Source organism: Odocoileus virginianus, chromosome 1 (assembly GCF_023699985.2).
Source record: "Odocoileus virginianus isolate 20LAN1187 ecotype Illinois chromosome 1, Ovbor_1.2, whole genome shotgun sequence".
In the NCBI taxonomy this organism is placed as follows: domain Eukaryota; kingdom Metazoa; phylum Chordata; class Mammalia; order Artiodactyla; family Cervidae; genus Odocoileus; species Odocoileus virginianus.
The window spans coordinates 29,946,533-29,965,624 of NC_069674.1; the positions used below are offsets into that span (position 1 = coordinate 29,946,533).

At 39.0% G+C, this 19,092-nt stretch overlaps 1 long non-coding RNA gene across 1 annotated transcript in view; it reads right to left on the reverse strand.

Moving 5' to 3' along the window:
* LOC139035609 (uncharacterized) overlaps positions 1–18,099 on the reverse strand; it is a 45,131-nt gene extending 27,032 nt beyond the window's left edge. The window contains exon 1 of the long non-coding RNA XR_011488239.1: positions 17,960–18,099. This is a non-coding gene — a long non-coding RNA (uncharacterized lncRNA). The remainder of the gene's footprint in view (positions 1–17,959) is intronic.
* Between the last annotated feature and the right edge of the window lie 993 nt (positions 18,100–19,092).

A 19,092-nucleotide genomic window follows, 5' to 3' on the forward strand; every position in this document is an offset into this window, starting at 1 on the left:
ATGATTCAGTGCACATAAATATTGTTTTGCTCCTGGAAGACTTCTCATTGTAAATTGATGAATGGTCTTTTAGCTGATTGAGCTGAATCAGTCTCCTAGAGTTTATCACAATAAATTTGTGTTTTTTTATCTGTAAGTATGAGTATCAGACCCTGGCCTCATAGGAAGTCTACCAGAGTGATGATTCCTGGGGAGGCCCTACTTATAGCTGTGAAACTTTCCATCTGTTCTAAGTATACCTAATAGTGGAAACACCTCCTTGTTAGGAAAGCAAAGTGTGGGGGGTGGGGAACAAAATAAAATAACTTTAAAAATAGGAATTCAAAAAATAAGATTATGAAATCTCCTTTGAGTCGTGGCTCCCTAAATCCCTGAGTTACATTGGTACAGTGAATATTTGTTTTTATATTCTGAATGTATTGATATTTTACTGGACAGTATTGTCTGTATCAGGGCTTCCCAGGTTGTGCATTAATCTGCCTGCCAGTGCAGGAGATGCAGGAGATGTGGGTTCAATCCCTGGATTGGGAAGATCCCCTGAAGGAGGAAACAGCAACCCACTCCAGTATTCTTGCCTGGAGAGTAACAGGGACAGTGAAACCTGGAGGACCACAATCCATGGGGTTGTAGAGTCAGACACGACTTAGAGACTGAGCGCACATACATTGTCTATATCACACCCAAGGTTGATATGTTTAATCAAATCCATTTAGATAGCAAATATTTTTAAATGCCTGTTTTTGCTTAGCACTGGAGCTTGTGTTAGGGATACAAGATATTAGCAAGATAGTTAGAGCTTCTTCCCTTGGGGAGACTACTATCTCCAGGGAGAAACAGACATTTAATTAAGCACTCAAGTGATTATTTAATTATACTTGTGAGAAATACCTCAAAGGACAGGAGCTCCGAGCAATGGAAGGCTATAAACAGATGATCTAATGTGAAATGAGGTTCAGAGAAGTTTCTTAATTGTCCAAAATCTTATGGCTTAGAGGTAGCAAAGCAGAAATTTGCATCCAGGTAGAATCTTACTCTGATGCATTACATTTACTACCTCCAGCTACGCAGATAAAATAGTGGCACAGAGTGCCATGTGGGTAAAATGAATGGTGCATCAGTTTTCTAAGATTGCTGTAACATATCACTAAACATTTAGTAGTTTATCTTAAGTTATCTAGGTTAGAATTCCAACAGTTCTCATGGGCTAAAGTCAAGGTATCAGCAGATCTGTGACCCTTTCTGGAGGCTCTAGGGGGAAATCTGTTTCCTTGCAGAATTTTCCATCTTCAAGAGGCTAGCTGCATTCTTTGTCTCATGATCTTCTTTCTCCCTCTTCAGTAATGATGAGCTGCGTCCTTCTCACATCACATCATTCTGACATACTCTTCCGCTTCTTTTTCCATTTTTAAGGACTCTTGTGATTACATTAAACCCATGCAAATAATCCAAGATAACTTCTCTATTTTAAGATAGCTGATTAGCAATGGTACCTCATTGTGGTTTTGATTTGCATTTCTCTGATAATGAGTGATTTTGAGCATCTTTCCATGTGTTTTTTTGCCATCTGTATGTCTTCCTTGGAGAAATGTCTGTTTAGTTCTTTGGCCCATTTTTTGATTGGGTCATTTATTTTTCTGGAGTTGAGCTGGAGGAGTTGCTTGTATATTTTTGAGATTAATCCTTTGTCTGTTGCTTCATTTGCTATTATTTTCTCCCAATCTGAGGGCTGTCTTTTCACCTTTCTTATAGTTTCCTTTGTTGTGCAAAAGCTTCTAAGTTTCATAAGGTCCCATTTGTTTATTTTTGCTTTTGTTTCTAAAATTCTGGGATGTGGGTCACAGAGGATCCTGCTGTGATTTATGTCAGAGAGTGTTTTGCTGTGTTCTCCTCTAGGAGTTTTATAGTTTCTGGTCTTACATTTAGATCTTTAATCCATTTTGAGTTTATTTTTGTGTATGGTGTTAGAAAGTGTTCTAGTTTCATTCTTTTACAGGTGGTTGACCAGTTTTCCCAGCACCACTTGTTAAAGAGGTTGTGTTTTTTCCATTGTATATCCTTGCCTCCTTTGTCGAAGATAAGGTAACCATAGGTTCATGGATTTATCTCTGGGCTTTCTATTCTGTTCCATTGATCTATATTTCTGTCTTTGCGCCAGTACCATACTGTCTTGATGACTGTGGCTTTGTAGTATAATCTGAGGTCAGGCAGGTTGATTCCTCCAGTTCCATTCTTCTTTCTCAAGATTACTTTGGCTATTTGAGGTTTTTTGTATTTCCATACAAATTGTGAAATTATTTGTACAATGAGGTACCATTACACGCCAGTCAGGATGGCTGCTATCCAAAAGTCTACAAACTATAAATGCTGGAGAGGGTGTGGAGAAAAGGGAACCCTCTTACACTGTTGGTGGGAATGCAAATTACTACAGCCACTATGGAAAACAGTGTGGAGATTTCTTAAAAAGCTGGAAATAGAACTGCCATATGACCCAGCAATCCCACTCCTGGGCATACACACCGAGGAAACCAGATCTGAAAGAGACACGTGCACCCCAATGTTCATCGCAGCACTGTTTATAATAGCCAGAACATGGAAGCAACCTAGATGCCCATCAGCAGACGAATGGATGAGGAAACTGTGGTACATATACACCATGGAATATTACTCAGCCATTAAAAAGAATTCATTTGAATCAGTTCTAATGAGATGGATGAAACTGGAACCCATTATACAGAGCGAAGTAAGCCAGAAAGATAAAGACCATTACAGTATACTAACACATATATATGGAATTTAGAAAGATGGTAACCATAACCCTATATGCAAAACAGAAAAAGAGACTCAGATGTATAGAACAGACTTGTGGACTCTGGGAGAAGGCGAGGGTGGGATGTTTCCAGAGAACAGCATCGAAACATGTATATTATCTAGGGTGAAACAGATCACCAGCCCAGGTTGGATGCATGAGACAAGTACTCGGGCCTGGTGCACTGGGAAGACCCAGAGGGATCGGGTGGAGAGGGAGGTGGGAGGGGGGACCGGGATGGGGAATACATGTAAATCCATGGCTAATTCATTTCAATGTATGACAAAAACCACTGCAATGATGTTAAGTAATTAGCCTCCAACTAATAAAAATAAATGGAAAAAAAAAAAAAGACATAGTCCTGATCCTCAAGGATATTTTGGTTGAGGTAAAAAAAAAAAAAAAAGTAGCTGATTAGCAAACTTAATTCAATCTGTGACCTTAATTCCCCCTGCCATGTAAAGCAGCATATTCACTGGTTCCAGGGATTAAGATATAGACATGTTTGGGAGCAGTCCTTCGACCTAACACAGAAGGTGGGTGGGGAGGTTTCATTAATAGAAAACTGAAACAGCATGAACAGACCCAGAAAAGAGGGGTTTCAAGTAACGGAGAAGAGTAGTAAATTTAATTGCTTTTCCTCTAGTTCATAGGCACACTAATGGGGAGGCTATGAAAGAAATGTAGCAGACGCTAGTTAGAATAGTCAGTAATAGGCCAGATAATGGTGGCCTTGACTAGCTGGTTACACAAGTAGGGTTTACCCCATGAGCAGTGGCAAGGCACTGAAGAATTTCAGCAAGCCACAGTATGGTCAGGCTCTATTTTAGCTTTACTCCCTCTCAGATATAAATGGGAAAATATTCTCCTCCCTGACCCACTAGAACCATATGCAGGGATGAACCTGGCTGTATGCTAAGGAGCAGGGTTCTCAATAGATGCTCTTTTCAAGACACCACCAGCCTGTGAGTAAGCAAGAAGGGGCCCCTGAAATCAGCACTGGCCAGCCAGAGACTTCCTCACTTTAGCCATGACATCTCTCTCTCCCTCTCTCTCTCTCTTTTTAATCTTCAAGATAAACAGGTAAGGGAGGGGGTGGCCAAAATGTCAGAGTTAGAAGACCCTGAGCTCACCTCCTCCTATGAGCACACCAAAATCACAACTATTTGCAGAACAACTATTGATGAGAAAGACCAGAAGCCTAGCAAAAAACATATCTTCTGCAATTAAAATATGAAGAAGGAACCACAGTGAGATAGGTGGAAGGATGGAGAGATGGTACAGTTAAGACCCACAACTCCTGGATGGTCAACCCACAAAGGGGAGGAAAATAACAATTGCTGAAGTCCTCCCCAAGAAGCAGGGATTGAGCCCCATGTCAGGCTCCCCAGCCCAGGCATCCTGCACTGGAAAGACAAGCCCAGGCCATCTGGCTTTGAAAGCCAGGAGGGCTTACTTTCCGGAGAGTCAGAGGGCTGTGGGGAAGACTCTCCTGTTAAAGGGTGCACACAGAGGTTCACACACTTTGGGACCCAGGGCAGAAGCAGTCATTTGAGAGGAGACTGGGTCAGACCCACCTCCTGATTTTGGAGGGCTATGTGCAAAGAATCAAGCTGTACTACTTTGTCACAGCATGAATAAAAATAAATTCAAAATAAATTCAGAATAGATTAATGACTTAAATGTAAGACCTGAAACTATAAAACTTAAGGAAGAAAATATAGGCAGTGAGGTCTTTGACATAGGTCTTAGTAATATTTTTTTTTTGCTGTATCTCCATTTTTTCGGTTGTATCCCCTCAAGCAAGGGAAATTGAAGAAAAAATAAACGAATGAGACTCTATCAAACTAACAAGATTCCACACAGCAAAGCAATAACAAAGCAGACTTACTGAATAGGAGAAAATAGTTGCAAGTGATATATCAATAAGTGGTCAATACCAAAATATTCAAGGACTCATACAACTCAATACTAAAAACAAAAATCACTCAATTGGAAAATGGGTAGAGCATCTGTACAGATGTTTTTTCAAAGAAGACATAGAGATAGCCAACAGGCACATGAAGAGATGCTCAACAGCATTAATCATCAGTTCAGTTCAGTTCAGTTCAGTTCAGTCGCTCAGTCGTGTGTGACTCTTTGAGACTCCATGGACTACAGCACACCAGGCCTCCCTGTCCATCACCAACTCCTGGAGTTTACTCAAACTCATGTCCATTGAGTCGGTGATGCCATCCAGGAATCTCATCCTCTGTTGGCCCCTTCTCCTCCCGCCTTCAGTCTTTCCCAACATCAGGGTCTTTTCAAATGAGTCAGCTCTTCACATCAGGTGGCCAAAGTACTGGAGTTTCAGCTTCAACATCAGTCCTTCCAGTGAGTATTCAGGACTGATCTCCTTTAGGATGGACTGGTTGGATCTCCTTGCAGTCCAGGGGATGCTCAAGAGTCTTCTCCAACACCACAGTTCAAAAGCATCAATTCTTTGCTGCTCAGCTTTCTTTATAGTCCAACTCTCACATCCATACATGACTACTGGGAAAACCATAGCCTTGACTAGATGAATCTTTGTGGGCAAAGTAATGTCTCTGCTTTTTAATATGCTGTCTAGGTTGGTCATAACTGTCCTTCCAGGAAATAAGCATCTTTTAATTTCATGGCTGCAATTGACATCTGCAGTGATTTTGGAGCCCCTCCAAATAAAGTCATCCACTGTTTCCACTGTTTCCCCATCTATTTCCCATAAAGTGATGGGACTGGATGCCAAGATCTTAGTTTTCTGAATGTTGAGCTTTAAGCCAACTTTTTCAGTCTCTTCTTTCACTTTCATCAAGAGGCTCTTTAGCTCTTCTTCACTTTCTGCCATAAGGGTGGTGTCATCTGCATATCTGAGGTTATTGACATTTCTCCCAGCAATCTTGAGTCCAACTTGTGCTTCATCCAGCCCAGCATTTCTCATGATGTATTCTGCATATAAGTTAAATAAGCAGGGTGACAGTATACAACCTTGATGTACTCCTTTCCCAATTTGGAACCAGTCTGTTTTTCCTTGTCCAGTTCTAACTGTTGCTTCCTGACCTGCGTACAGATTTCTTGAGAGGCAGGTAAAGTAGTCTGGTATTTCCATCTCTTCAAGAATTTTCCACAGTTTATTGTGATCCACACAGTCAAAGGCTTTGACATAGTCAGTAAAGCAGAAATAGATGTTTTTCTGGAAATTTCTTGCTTTTTTGATGATCCAGCAAATGTTGGCAATTTGATTTCTGATTCCTCTGCCTTTTCTAAAACCAGCTTGAACATCTGGAAGTTCACGGTTCATGTGTTGATGAAGCCTAGCTTGGAGAATTTTCAGTATTACTTTGCTAGTTTGTGAGATGAGTGCAATTGTGCGGTAGTTTGAGCATTCTTTGGCATTGCCTTTCTTTGGGATTGGAATGAAAACTGACCTTTTCCAGTCCTGTGGCCACTGATGAGTTTTCCAAATTTGCTGGCATATTGAGTGCAGCACTTTCACAGCATCATCTTTCAGGATTTGAAATAGCTCAACTGGAATCACCTCCACTAGCTTTGTTTGTAGTGATGCTTCCTAAGGTCCACTTGGCTTCACATTCCAAGATGTCTGGCTCTAGGTGAGTGATCACACCATCGTGATCATCTGGGTCATGAAGATCTTTTTTGTTCAGTTCTTATGTGTATTCTTGCCACCTTTTCTTAATATCTTTTGCTTCTGTTAGATCCATTAATCATCAGGGAAATGCAAATCAAACCCACACTGAACTGTCACTGCAGACCTGTTAGAATGGCTATTATCAAAAAGACAACAAATAACAAGTGTTATTGAGGATGTGGAAAAAGGGAACTATTGGGCCCTATTGGTGGGGATGTAAACTGATGCAGCAACTATAGAAAACAGTATGGATAGTCTTCAAAAGGTTGAAAATAAAACTACCATATAATCCTGCAGTTCCATTCCTGAGAATTTATCCAAAGAAAACAAAACCACTGATCAGAAAAGACATGCACCTCTATGTTCATTATAAATTTATTTACAATAACCACAATATGGAAGCAATCCAAGTGTCCATGAATGAATAAAGAAGAGATGGTATACACACACACACACACACACATATATATAATGTATATATACATATATAATGTGAAGGGAGATGAAGGAAAGAAATATTACAGGGAGATTAAGAGGTACAAACTCCAAGTTGCAAAACGATGAGTCATGGGTATGAAACGTACAGTGTTGGGAACAGAGTACAGTGATAGATCATAACTAGATTATCATCATGATCATTTTGAAATGTATGGAAATACTGAATCAATATGTAACAGAAACTAACATAGGTTGTAGGTCAATTATGATACTCCAAAAGCAAGTAAGCAAACAAACTCATAGAAAAGATCAGATTCGTGACTATCAGAGGCAGAGGGGAGGAGGAATTGGATGAAGGCAGTCAAAAGTACAAACTCCCAGTTATAAGATAAATAAGTACTGGGGATGTAATGTACAAGATGCTAATTATAACTAACAATGCTGTCTGTTACTTATGAGTTGTTAAGAGAGTAAATCCTAAGAGTTCTCATCACAAGGAGAATTTTTTTTTCTATTTTATAATTTTGTGTCTGTGTGAGACGATGGATGTTCACTAAACTTACTGTGATAATCATTCGATGATGTGGTGATGGTTTAGTCGCTAACTTGTGTCCAACTCTGCAAACCACTGGACTGTAGTCTGCCAGGCTCCTCTCTCCATAGGATTTCCCAGGCAAGAATACTGAAGTGGGTTGCCATTACCAACTCCAGGGGATCTTCCTGACTCAGGGATCAAACCTGGGTCTCCTGCATTGCAGGCGGATTCTTTATGGTCTGAGCCACCGGGGAAACTCTTGATGATGTATGTAAGTTAAATCATTATGCTGTCTGCCTTAAACTCATACAGTGCTGTGTGTCTGCTATATCTCAGTGATACTGGAAGAAAAGAAGATAACCACATAAAAAGTCAGTATTCCTCTCATGGGTGGGTAAGTTATTTCCTGCCTTGTCAACATTTAAGCCTCCAGTAAAATAGTTTTATTGCAGGTTCAGTTAGATTCTACCAACCTTTTAGTAATGAAAAGTTCTACCTATTACACCTAACACATCTCTCTATTTTCTCTTTGGTTATCTTTTATTAATTTGAAACACATTTACTAAGGAGGATAAAGTATACAGTGTACAAGGTGACAACTTCATACATTGGCGTTTTCAAAAATCCCCAACTTTTTACCATACAGGCACTCACCAGTATAAGACCCTTTAAAGTAAGTTTTCATACTTAAAAAACAAAGACTTAACTTGTGATAATTAAGGTAAGCTGGTAAATAAATTAGTCAATAAAGGAAGAAATAAATTCTTTATCCTGTCTTTCTTACCAAATGTGTATCATTCTTTAGCCAAGTATTAATAGAGGAGATGTTCTATTTATAAAGGAATTCCAGCTTAAAAAAATTTTTTTAAAATGATAGAAGTGAAAAATCATCATTATACAAATTCTAATAGATTATTTGACTTAAGTAATAATCATCAATGACTTAACATCATAAAAAGGGATAATATTGGACATTTTGTGTTCCTCCTGGAAGAATGTTACCTCCTCTGTGAAGTAGTCCAGAAAAAGTTGGCCCTGATTCTGCTCAAGCTTCTAGGTCTAACCACCAATTTTAGAACTATGGCGCTTATAAGGGAACATGTTAAATGCCACCAGTGGATACAATGATAACATTCAGACAACAGGACAGATGCCATAGTTGCTTCAACAATTAAGTTTCAAAGAGAATGAAGGAAAGTAGAGGGGGATCTGATAAATTAACAGCGACTTAGATAAAGCAATTAACTGCGAGGTGGGTCTTATTGGATTGCAGTTCAAAAAAAAAACTGAATTTAAGCAATTGGAAATGTGAAACTTTCAAGATATTTAATGATATTGAACTACTATTACTTCATTTTTAGATATTACAATGGAATTATGGCACTGTATATAAAATAGTGCTTAGTTTTTAGGGATACATATGTACTATCTTCGGGTACAGGAGAAGGGGAGAGATGAAACAGAGTTGGCCACGAGTTGATGACTTTAAATCAGAGACCTGAGAGCATGAGAACTCATCATGCTCTTTGGTTTGAAATTTTTCATAAGAAGTTAAAGTAGATCTTTCCTTTGCATGTGTTATCAATCTTTTCAGGTATTTTATTTAATCTGGTCAGTCATTGTATTACCCAAACAATTCCAATGAAAGCATTTACATTTTTACTTGGCAGGTAATGATCTTGTACCACACTGACATTCCACATCATAAATTGAGTTTATTGGCAGATACTTAGAGTTTAATTATCAACACCAGTCAATTACTTCTCATTCCATGTGGTAAAATCATGCTATGGTTGACATATCAAAGGGAAGATATATGACCTTTAATCTTAGAACATATAAAAATACTGACTGGATAAAACTTAGCACCGTGGTCTATAAATCACTATGTCTGCATTGTAGCCTTAGCTCTGCCTATCAAATCACAGTCGTTTATGGCTTTTCAGATGAACTGATTTTTGAACAGGGCTAATGATACGCACTTAAAGGAGAATGATGGGCATTAGTGTATTTGACAGTGTTTTAGCTCTTAGCCTGAGGTTTTAATTGATGGTTTAAAAATGTAATTAATTAATGAAAATAATTTTAGCCTTAGCATGTTTGATAAAATATCTGTGACATCTGTTACTGACATGATTAACAGTTAAAATACAGACTTTGGGAGTTTCCTGTGTTGTAGGCAACGACAACAACTCAATTAGTGCTTCTATAAAGACCATGTTAATTTTTTAATATGGCTCCTTGCAAAAGTTTCACCCAGTTTAAATTAGTCTCTCCATTCTTTTCTCTTGTAGCTATTCATGGAAATAAGTGAGAACCACAAAGTCTGACATAGATAACAAACAGGAATGAGTACAATGACATTAAGAGTGACTGCCACTTTCATTACCTATTGAGGATCTTGGTCTGGTCTTCCTTCTGACTTTTCAGGTTTTACATACCATCTTAATATTCTAGACTTGGAAGATTGGGCTTCTCTGGTGGCTCAGACAGTAAAGAATCCACCTTCAATGCAGGACACTCAGATTCAATCCCTGGGTCAGGGAGATTTGCTGGAGAAGGAAATGGCAGCCCACTCCAGTATTCTTGTCGGGAGAATTTCATGGACAGAGGAGCCTGGCTGGCTACAGTTCATGGGGTTGCAAAGAGTCTGTCATAAAATGACTGAGCGATGAACACTTTCACTTTTCACTTGAGGAGTGGAAATCAAAGCATCAAGCTCAGAGTTATTTCACCCTTTTGATATCAGAATCACAGGAACTTCTCCATTGCTTTGAGCAGGAGGTTTATTTAAAAGACACCTAAAATGATTAGTCTATACTCTAGTCCCACCTTAGAATTCCTAGTATTGCTGTCTAAAGCTGTTATTGACCTGTTATCACAGAAGCAAACTTAAGCTGCTTTTGAAAATGTAGTCATAAATTTGTGCTGCTTTAGCCATGTGCTGGGCTTCCCAGGTGGAGCCAGTGGTAAAGAATCTGCCTGCCAATGCAGGAGACGCAAGAGATGTGGGTTGGGTCCCTGGGTCGGGAAGATCCCCTGGAGAAGGAAATGGCAAGCCACTCCAATATCCTTGCCTGGAAAATTCCATGGACAGAGGAGCCTGGGAGGCTGCAGTCCATGGGGTCGCAAGAAGTTGGTGGGGACTGAGCCTCAGAATGCACACACTGCCACGTGCTCATTCCCAGCTTCCTCTGTGGGCCTCGCTTCTGCAGAGAACCTGCCTGTTACACTGGCCCAGTCTGTGGCTGCAAAACAATTGCTCCTTCTGCAAAACTGTTTGGTAAGAGGAATGTTCCTGGGACCATGGTCTCATGACTATGAAATTCTAATCAAGCAAGGAAACCTTTAAAACCGAACTGTCATACCCAGTTGCCTACACAGTGAACCCTGAGAGCCTCAATTTCTCAGAAGGCTGAGAAATTTTCTGGACTGAGATCTTGGCAGTGGCTGGTGAACTATTTTAACTCTTTTGAATACTGGAATGCTCTCCTTTTAGTTTAATTCTTGTGGCCTTTAGAATAGAGGGTGGCTTTACTGAGCTATGATCAGAAGCAATCTTCACTTACAGTCTCCAACATAGGTGGCTGGTTTCATTGCCTCGTGTATGCTGTGGCTCAGTGGCTTAGTCATGTCCGACTCTGAGGCCCTGTGGACTGCAGACTGCCAGGTTCCTCTACCCATGGAGTTTTCCAGGCAAGAATACTGGAGTGGGCTGCCATTTCCTCCTCCAGGGGATCTTCTTGTCCCAGAGATCCAACCCACGTTCTCTTGCGTCTCCTGCATTGGCAGCAAGTTCTTTACCATCAGTATCACCTGGGAAGCCCCTTTACCGCTTTGAACATTATCTACAATTGCAAGATTTTAATAATTTGAAATGGAGGGTCCTAAATAAATTGGGGAAAAAAATCTGTATGCTAAATCTATAAATCTAAATGAGTGATCATTATATATTCACAAAAAATTCTCTAAAGATGTAGGAATATTTGTTTTGCAAAATAGAAGTAACTTAATTTTCCCCCATTGTAAAAGGAATATATGCATATTCATTGCAAATAATTCAGAAAATCCAAAATGTATAAAGAAGAAAATTATTATTATTATTTTAAGAAGAAAATTAAAATCACTACAATTTCATCACTGGAGGATGAATTCTGCTTATAATTGACTATATATATATTTTTCCATACCTTTAAATATATCTATTTATTTTTTACAAATTTATGATCATACTTTATAGACCTGATCTCCTCATCCCAGAAACACACACACACATGTTCACACACAAGCACACATACCACTGGAATCTTTCTATTTCAAAAATGTGCTTATATAGAGTCAGACACGACTGTGTGACTGAACAGCAACCAAAGCATAAATATGTTGAATGTTTAATCAGAGGGCTTTCTATTTAGGAGCAGGAAAGGTAAAGGATGATTACTTATAAATTAGAAATATCAGAAGTGTATATGTTTCATAAGGATCTTATACCCAGCTTAACATGACAGAGGCACCAAGGCAGTTTGAAGAAATAAGTCACTTCAGGTATGCTACAGAAATATGGTGGTATTTTCCTATATGGTTGAGAACAGCATTCCAATTTTCATCTTACAATGTCATCTATATTGGCATTTTGCTTTAAGATACTTTATTAGTGGGCTGGCTACCAAGTTACGCATAATTTTATTGTCTACCAGCTATATGGTGTGCTCTCCATATCCTTGTTGCTATATGAAAGGTGAATAAGAGGAAGGTAAAATGCAGTTGCTGTTTATGTCATCAATCAGTGAAAATGAAACAGTTCTCCTGGAGTCCTGGACTTGGCAGTGCTTACAGATTCCAGAAGCCAAGTTCAATATGGTTAGAAGAAGACTTGAGGCATAAGCAAGCATTCTAGCTGTTAAGCTGCAGCTTTTTAGACTGCATGTTGCAGTGACAACTTGTCTATTTTAGAGATTACCTAAAATAATAGGTGTATTCAAGCCTAATTTTCCTATATCAAGCTGATTTACCAAATTCTTGTCCTGAGTAAGAGCTATCCTGTTAAATATAAAAACGCATCTCCTTTTGTCATGTGGGGTGCTGGGTGCTGAGTCACTCAGTCCTGTCTGACTCTTTGCGACCCCACGGACTGTAGCATGCCAGGCTCCTCTATCTGTGGGATTTTCCAGGCAAGACTACTGGAGTGGGTTGCCATTTCATACTCCAGGAGATCTGCCCGACCCAGGGATGAAAGCCATGTTTCTTGCGTCTCGTGAATTGGCAGGCTGATGCTTAACCACTCTGCTACCTGGGAAGCCCCTTTGTCATGTGATCATAACTCAAAGAATGCTAAATATGCACCTAGTATATTTAAGATTTACCTAGTCAAATCATGTTTAAATTACCAGTGGAAGAATTAAAGACTAGGAAAGTGACATTTTAACATCATACAGATAATTACTGACTGAGCTGCGATAGAAGCCTATGACTTGACACCTAGGGAGTCTATTAGACAATGTAATGGATTAACCATGTCTCTTATTTTTTGTGTTCTCATGCTTTGACATCCAGGTCTGGAGGGGCTACCCTCTTCAGAATTAGCCAGCTCCTCGAGGTGGTAAACAACTTGCTCATCAGAAAACTTTTGGATGGCAAACCCATCAATTCCAAAGCCCACCTCTCTAACAACCTCTTCAATGGACCTTCACACTCCATAGTCATCATCCATCTGCTCTACTCACCTTAGGTCCAGGTACCAGTCAACTGGGGACAGTCCCTATGCCCTGGAACCCACTGAAATTAGTCAAACTGGCTAATCTTAAACCTGCTGACCCTGTCTTCCTGTTCCTCCCTGTGGAAATCACAGTAAAGGTGTGTCCCCATGTTTCCCCCCTGCCTCTACCACCTGTCTGATCCTAATGCTTCTCCGGGTGGTACCCGCCCCTCCACCATTGCATGGTGATGTCTTCATTTCTTGTGACTTGAAAGTATAACAAGCTAACTTTTCAATAGCAGTGATCGCCACATCTTTTGCCTTGCCATACCTGATAGTAATAATAATAAATCTATATATTAAAACACGTAGGCCCTTCTTAACATGATTAACTTTAATTATGTTACTATCACCAAAGGAGCACTATACATACAGAGGTTACAATCACTGCTTCTGATTCTGCTTTATATCAATACTGCATCATCTCCAGTCATTCAAGTCCATCTGAGAGCGGTTCGTACTATACCTCTGTTATAATATTGTGTCTATTTTAATATATACATAATATTACAAGTACTGTACATATTTCAAACATTCTTCCCTTTGACTTTTTCCTTTTCCTCCTCTGATTTGTAGAGTTGGCAAATAAGTTTTGATGTGAGAATTCCTGACAAGCTGCTCCATTCAATTCAAAGCATACAAGGCATAAGATCTTTGGTTTCGTTTTGGAAGTCTTGTACTACTATGACAACATTCTTGTAACATGCTAGAAAAGAAAGGTGTGCCTAAAATCCACACCATTCACAAATGATATCCCGATGACCACTTAGAGTGTCCACCACTAGATGGACAAATAAGAAGAAGACTATAGGAAAGTCAGGCTTTGAAAAAGTATTTGAGAGTTCTCAGAGTGAGGGAACATTTTCATATCAGCATTTAGAACAGTCTGTTTTTTTAAAACAAAGATTTGTAGAAAAATTGCTTTCACCTATTGGGTTGAACTCTAGGAAATTTCCAATTTTGTAGGTGAGAAATGGTGGAATATTGATGATTCCCTATGGTTCATCTTATTACTAATGAGTAAGTAGGGTTTTTCTCTGCCAAGCACTGTTTTTTTAATCAATGTGAGAGCTAGAAAAATAAGGCCTTACTCATAACAAAGATAAACTGTTACTCATATTTTAATTATCACTTGACTCTATAGATAGAAGATTATAGCATAATTCTCACCGACACAGTCTTACAGATACAGTGACTCTTGCCTGTAAACCAAAGAGAGGAAGACAGAGCAACATTTCAGGATTGAGAAGATAGAAATTCCCCTTCTGTTTTCCGGAGCAGAGCCTGTTTTCTGCTCTGGTATTATTAGCTCGTCTTGTCATTTCTAATAGGACCATTACCAAGCTTTCTAGTAGCTTTGACTGATGGTCTGATAATTTTATTTTTGTATCTTTCCCTAACATTTACAGAGAGTGACTTCCATACTGGTTTCAAGAAAATACTGACTATTAACTGAGTACAGAAATTTCCTCAGTATTTTTCTCCCTGGCATTATATTTCAACAGGGTTGAATTTGCAAAATGGATAGAGCAGCTGGTAAACAAAGATTGTATTAGTAAAGATCTGTGCCTCCTCTAAGGGAAAGGAATTTATTGAAGTAAAAAGGAGTTTCTGTAGTATTTATTTATAAAACTAACACAAGCAGAGCAAAACCTCCTGGGATCTTTCTGTGCCTCCATGACCTTTTGTTTGTAGATTCCAGGCTTTGGTGTAAAAAACCATCAAAACCACTTTGTATTCGTATGCATTGACTTTCTTTCCTCTCTCCTGATGTTTGAATAGCTGAAGCACATTAATAAATTCATTTTGGAGCCTGATGTATGCGATCCACACGATCTTATATTTCACAGCGATCTATAGACTAGATGACCCAGGAGACACACCTTGAACAGTTCCTCAGAAACTATAGTTTTATCTGATTTGCCTTTGCTCACAGTTTCTTAGTATTGTGTTGCAAATCAGCATATTTTTTTTTTTTTTGGTCTGATATGTTGAAGAGCAAAACTATATTGTTTAAATGCTTATGAACTTAAAGTGCTAGAAAGTCAAGTATAGAAACAGTGTGATCTTGGCCATAGTGTAACTCTACAACGGTAAGCTCTCAGTCGTGACACTGAACGTCTGACCAGTTGTCACCCGAGATTTAATCACAGTCTGAGATAAAGGCCTGAAATAAGTCCATGGCTTTCCTTAACCTTGGGCTTCCTAGGTGGCTCAGATGGTGAAGAATCTGCCTGCAATGCAAGAGGTCCGAGTTCATTCCTTGGGTCAGGAAGATCCCCTGGAGAAGCGAATGGCTACTCATTCTGCTATTCTTGCCTTGAGAATTCCATGGACATAGGAGTTTGGCAGGCTGCAGTAATCTAGTCATTTATTAAAATGACCAGTTGTGTGCTTAGCCCGTAGATTTATTTCTATGATCAGAGATACTAATGCCTTTGAGGGTGTTTATTTCATAGAAAATAAGATCTTTACTAACAAATGATTTGCTGGAACATGTTCAAACTCCTGGATAGTTTTTTAAAATGTAAACTCAAAGGAACAATGATGGAAATTTATAAAGATTTGTGATATTTAAAGCTGGAAGCATCAGAATGCAGTAAGCAAAATACAAAATGTGAGAAGGAGAAAACACTCATGTTTAAGAGGAACAGAAAAGGAAAACTTAGACAGGAGGTTAAGAAAAGGTTTAGCTGTGGCAACAATGGATCTGTACCTGTGCAGGCAGGATGCTGGCCTTGTGAGACCACTGGGTGGGTAGTAAACCAATACTCTCTGGCACTATTTCACTATCTGAGTTTATTTCTGCATTTCTATTGACTTATTTAGTCTTTTTATATTGTAATTTCAACCAAGTCTTGGCCTAAGTCTTGGCCCCCAGAGTTAAGGTCTTCTTTTCTACAAAGTGGTATCCCAGGATCCAGCATCTGGGAATAAATTAGCTTCTGTTGTGACTACATGTATTCTGTAATGTAGTAAAGACTCCTCATTTTTTTTTCAAGTTGAATGTTAAGAAACTTGTAACATAGTTTTTTTAAATTAAATATTACTTTTGACTTAATAGAATTAAAGTGGTAAGCCAGTTTTTAAGTTTCCCAGGTGGCTTAGATAGTAAAGAATCTGCCTACAACCTTCCTGGGTTCGGTTCCTGGGTTGGGAAGATCTCCTGGAGAAAGAAATAGCCACCCTTTCCAGTACTCTTGCCTGGAAAATTCCATGGACAGAGGAGGCTGGTGGCCTATAGTCCAAGGGGTTGGAAAGAGTCGGACATGACTAAGCAAGTAACACACACACATCTGTTAGTTTTTACCCTTTTAAAGTTGTGAAAATGTGGAGTGTGACTATATTCTCATCTGTGTTTGAAAAATAGATATGTGCTAAGGACTCACTGTGAACTGGTAATACTGTTATTATACCTTGTGAGCCAACTCCTAATTATGAATTTAGTGCTGTGTGAACATAGCTGGGCATGTTCTGGGGGTGTGATATAGACGTGCCCCAGATAAGGAGGCAAGATCAGAGGTTCAGAGGTGAGCAACTAGACAAAAGCATACAGTAAAAGCAGAAGCAGAAAGTAAGATGGTCCTTCAGGTTCTTCTAAAATATGGAAAAGAATGTACCAAACTGAGCTGATTTTGGATGGAATTTGGGGCATCCAGCTCTCAAAGAACTCCTCAATTCTGCTGTAAGTAACTGATGCTTTGGGATTTGTCCGGTGGTTCAGAGTCCCAGTTCTGGTGATCAGAGGATAAAACTAGTATGCAGAGGAGCTTCAGTTTTATTTATCTTTCTCAAACTTGGACACCACCTAAAGTTTGGCTTATAAATCTCTCTCCTTTGCTGGTAAATGAATGAGCTCAGGTATGAGCCTGAGTATGAAGAACATTTCATGGAATGTCATTTATGATTAACTTACTTTCAGAAGATGTTTAAACCTCAAGTATCAGTTTAACTTTTTCCTCTAAATAATATATGGAAATTAAACTAATAGTAATTTTCAATAAAGAAGTATAGTATAGAGAAGAGGAGTAAATGACAGATCAAAGAGAGAAGAAAAAAAAATGTTTGCTTAGCGGGGCCTCCCCTGGTGGGCCACTGGCTAAGACTCTTCGATCTCAATATAAGGGGCCCAGGTTTGATCCCTGGTCGGGGAACTAGATCCCACATGCTTCAACTAAGATTGAAGATCCCATGTGCCACAATTAAGAACCAGCACAGCCAAATAAATATTTTAATAATAATAATAAAATTTTAAAAACACATTTAAATGTTTGCTTAACATCTTCCAGCCCTAATCTGTAATTATTGGAACAAGCATATTGCACTTTTTGCCAGCTGCTCAATAAAGAAGAGAGATTGCTTGAGCTCCCTATACTTACTTGGCCAAAAATATCAACCAATACCTTGTAAGCATGTTTGTCAGGACTAAAAGCCTGTGGCCATATAACAGTGAATTAGAGTGACCCACAGAGTGGCTCTAGTGGTTAAGAACCCACCTGCCAATGCAGGAGACGTAAGAGGCACCAGTTTGATCCCTGGGTCAGGAAGATCCCCTGGAGGAAGGCATGGCAATCCACTCCAATATTCTTTCCTAGAGAATCCCATGGATAGAGGAGCCTGACAGGCTACAATCCATAGGGTCGCAAAAAGTTAGACATGACTTAAGTGACTTAGTGTGTGCACGCACACACACACACACACACACACACACACACACACACAAATGAGCATTGAGGTGCTCTAAAGAAAATAGCTACTTACCAACCAAGAACTATTCCAGACACCCTTAGACACCATGGTTAAAGGACAGCCTAATTCAGCTTTTGTTTCAGGTATCTTTCTGACTTTTCATCAAAACACTACTTAAAATGATTTAATCAGTAAGACTGAAGTAGATTTGATTTGTTCTGGCCTTAATTTGATCGACTCAATGGCAGTCCAATTTAGTCAATGATTAATAAAGCTATGGTTCCTGAATTAACCATGTTGTGGTACGTGGTTTTGTCATTATCTTAGCTGGTAGGCATAATACCATGGCTAGTTTTCTTTCTTCCTCATATAATTCTGCCTTTTAAACTTTTCCTTTCTATTATACTGACTGCTTTTACTTAAGTGATATTGGTATTTTAGTGAGGAGCTGGGTTTTCTTTTCCCCTCTGTTCTTGATTTCATAAAGACCTTGAATGCTTTTTTCAGGTATCTTAAAGGTGGTTATTATCTTTTTCTCTGAGTTAATGGAATGTTCTTTTCTTCCTGTGATTTCACTAGAATAAATCTTCTTTCCATTCTTTGTTCATGGAGGCCCCCTTGTCTCCTTCACCTACTGAACACTCTGACTAGGCCTTTGAGCTATAACATTGAGTGGCAACTACTGTGGGATCCATTAGCCCACACACTAGGGCCAGGTTTCTGCCCACTGGATACCTAAAGCTTTCAAGTGATTGGTTTTCAATGTCTATATGCTTTCTCTGTTCCCCCTACCCCCAACTTTTTAAAGTTGAATCTCATTTTGTTAATTTCTGTTCTTACTTCCCAAGTCTTTGGGGAAATTTACATCATTTTTCTTTCTTTTGTTTTTTTCATCATCTTTCTTTCCACACTAAGTTTGTTGAGCAACTTCCAATTTGAAATCATTGGCCAACATGATTTTTGAGAAGTTCATTTCCTATTTCAGATTATTAATAAACAAAAAGTCTGTTCCTCTCTTCTCCTTACACCTCTATTATCACTTCCCAGACAGCTCTGTGTATGATTAGTTGTGTTCATTTTCCCACTAGATTTTAAGTGTCTTTGGGGCAGAAGAGATGCAGCTTTGTATTTTCCATAGGGACTAACAAAATACTTTTCGCACAGTAGGAATTTAGTAAATATGTGGGAATTACATTATTATGGAT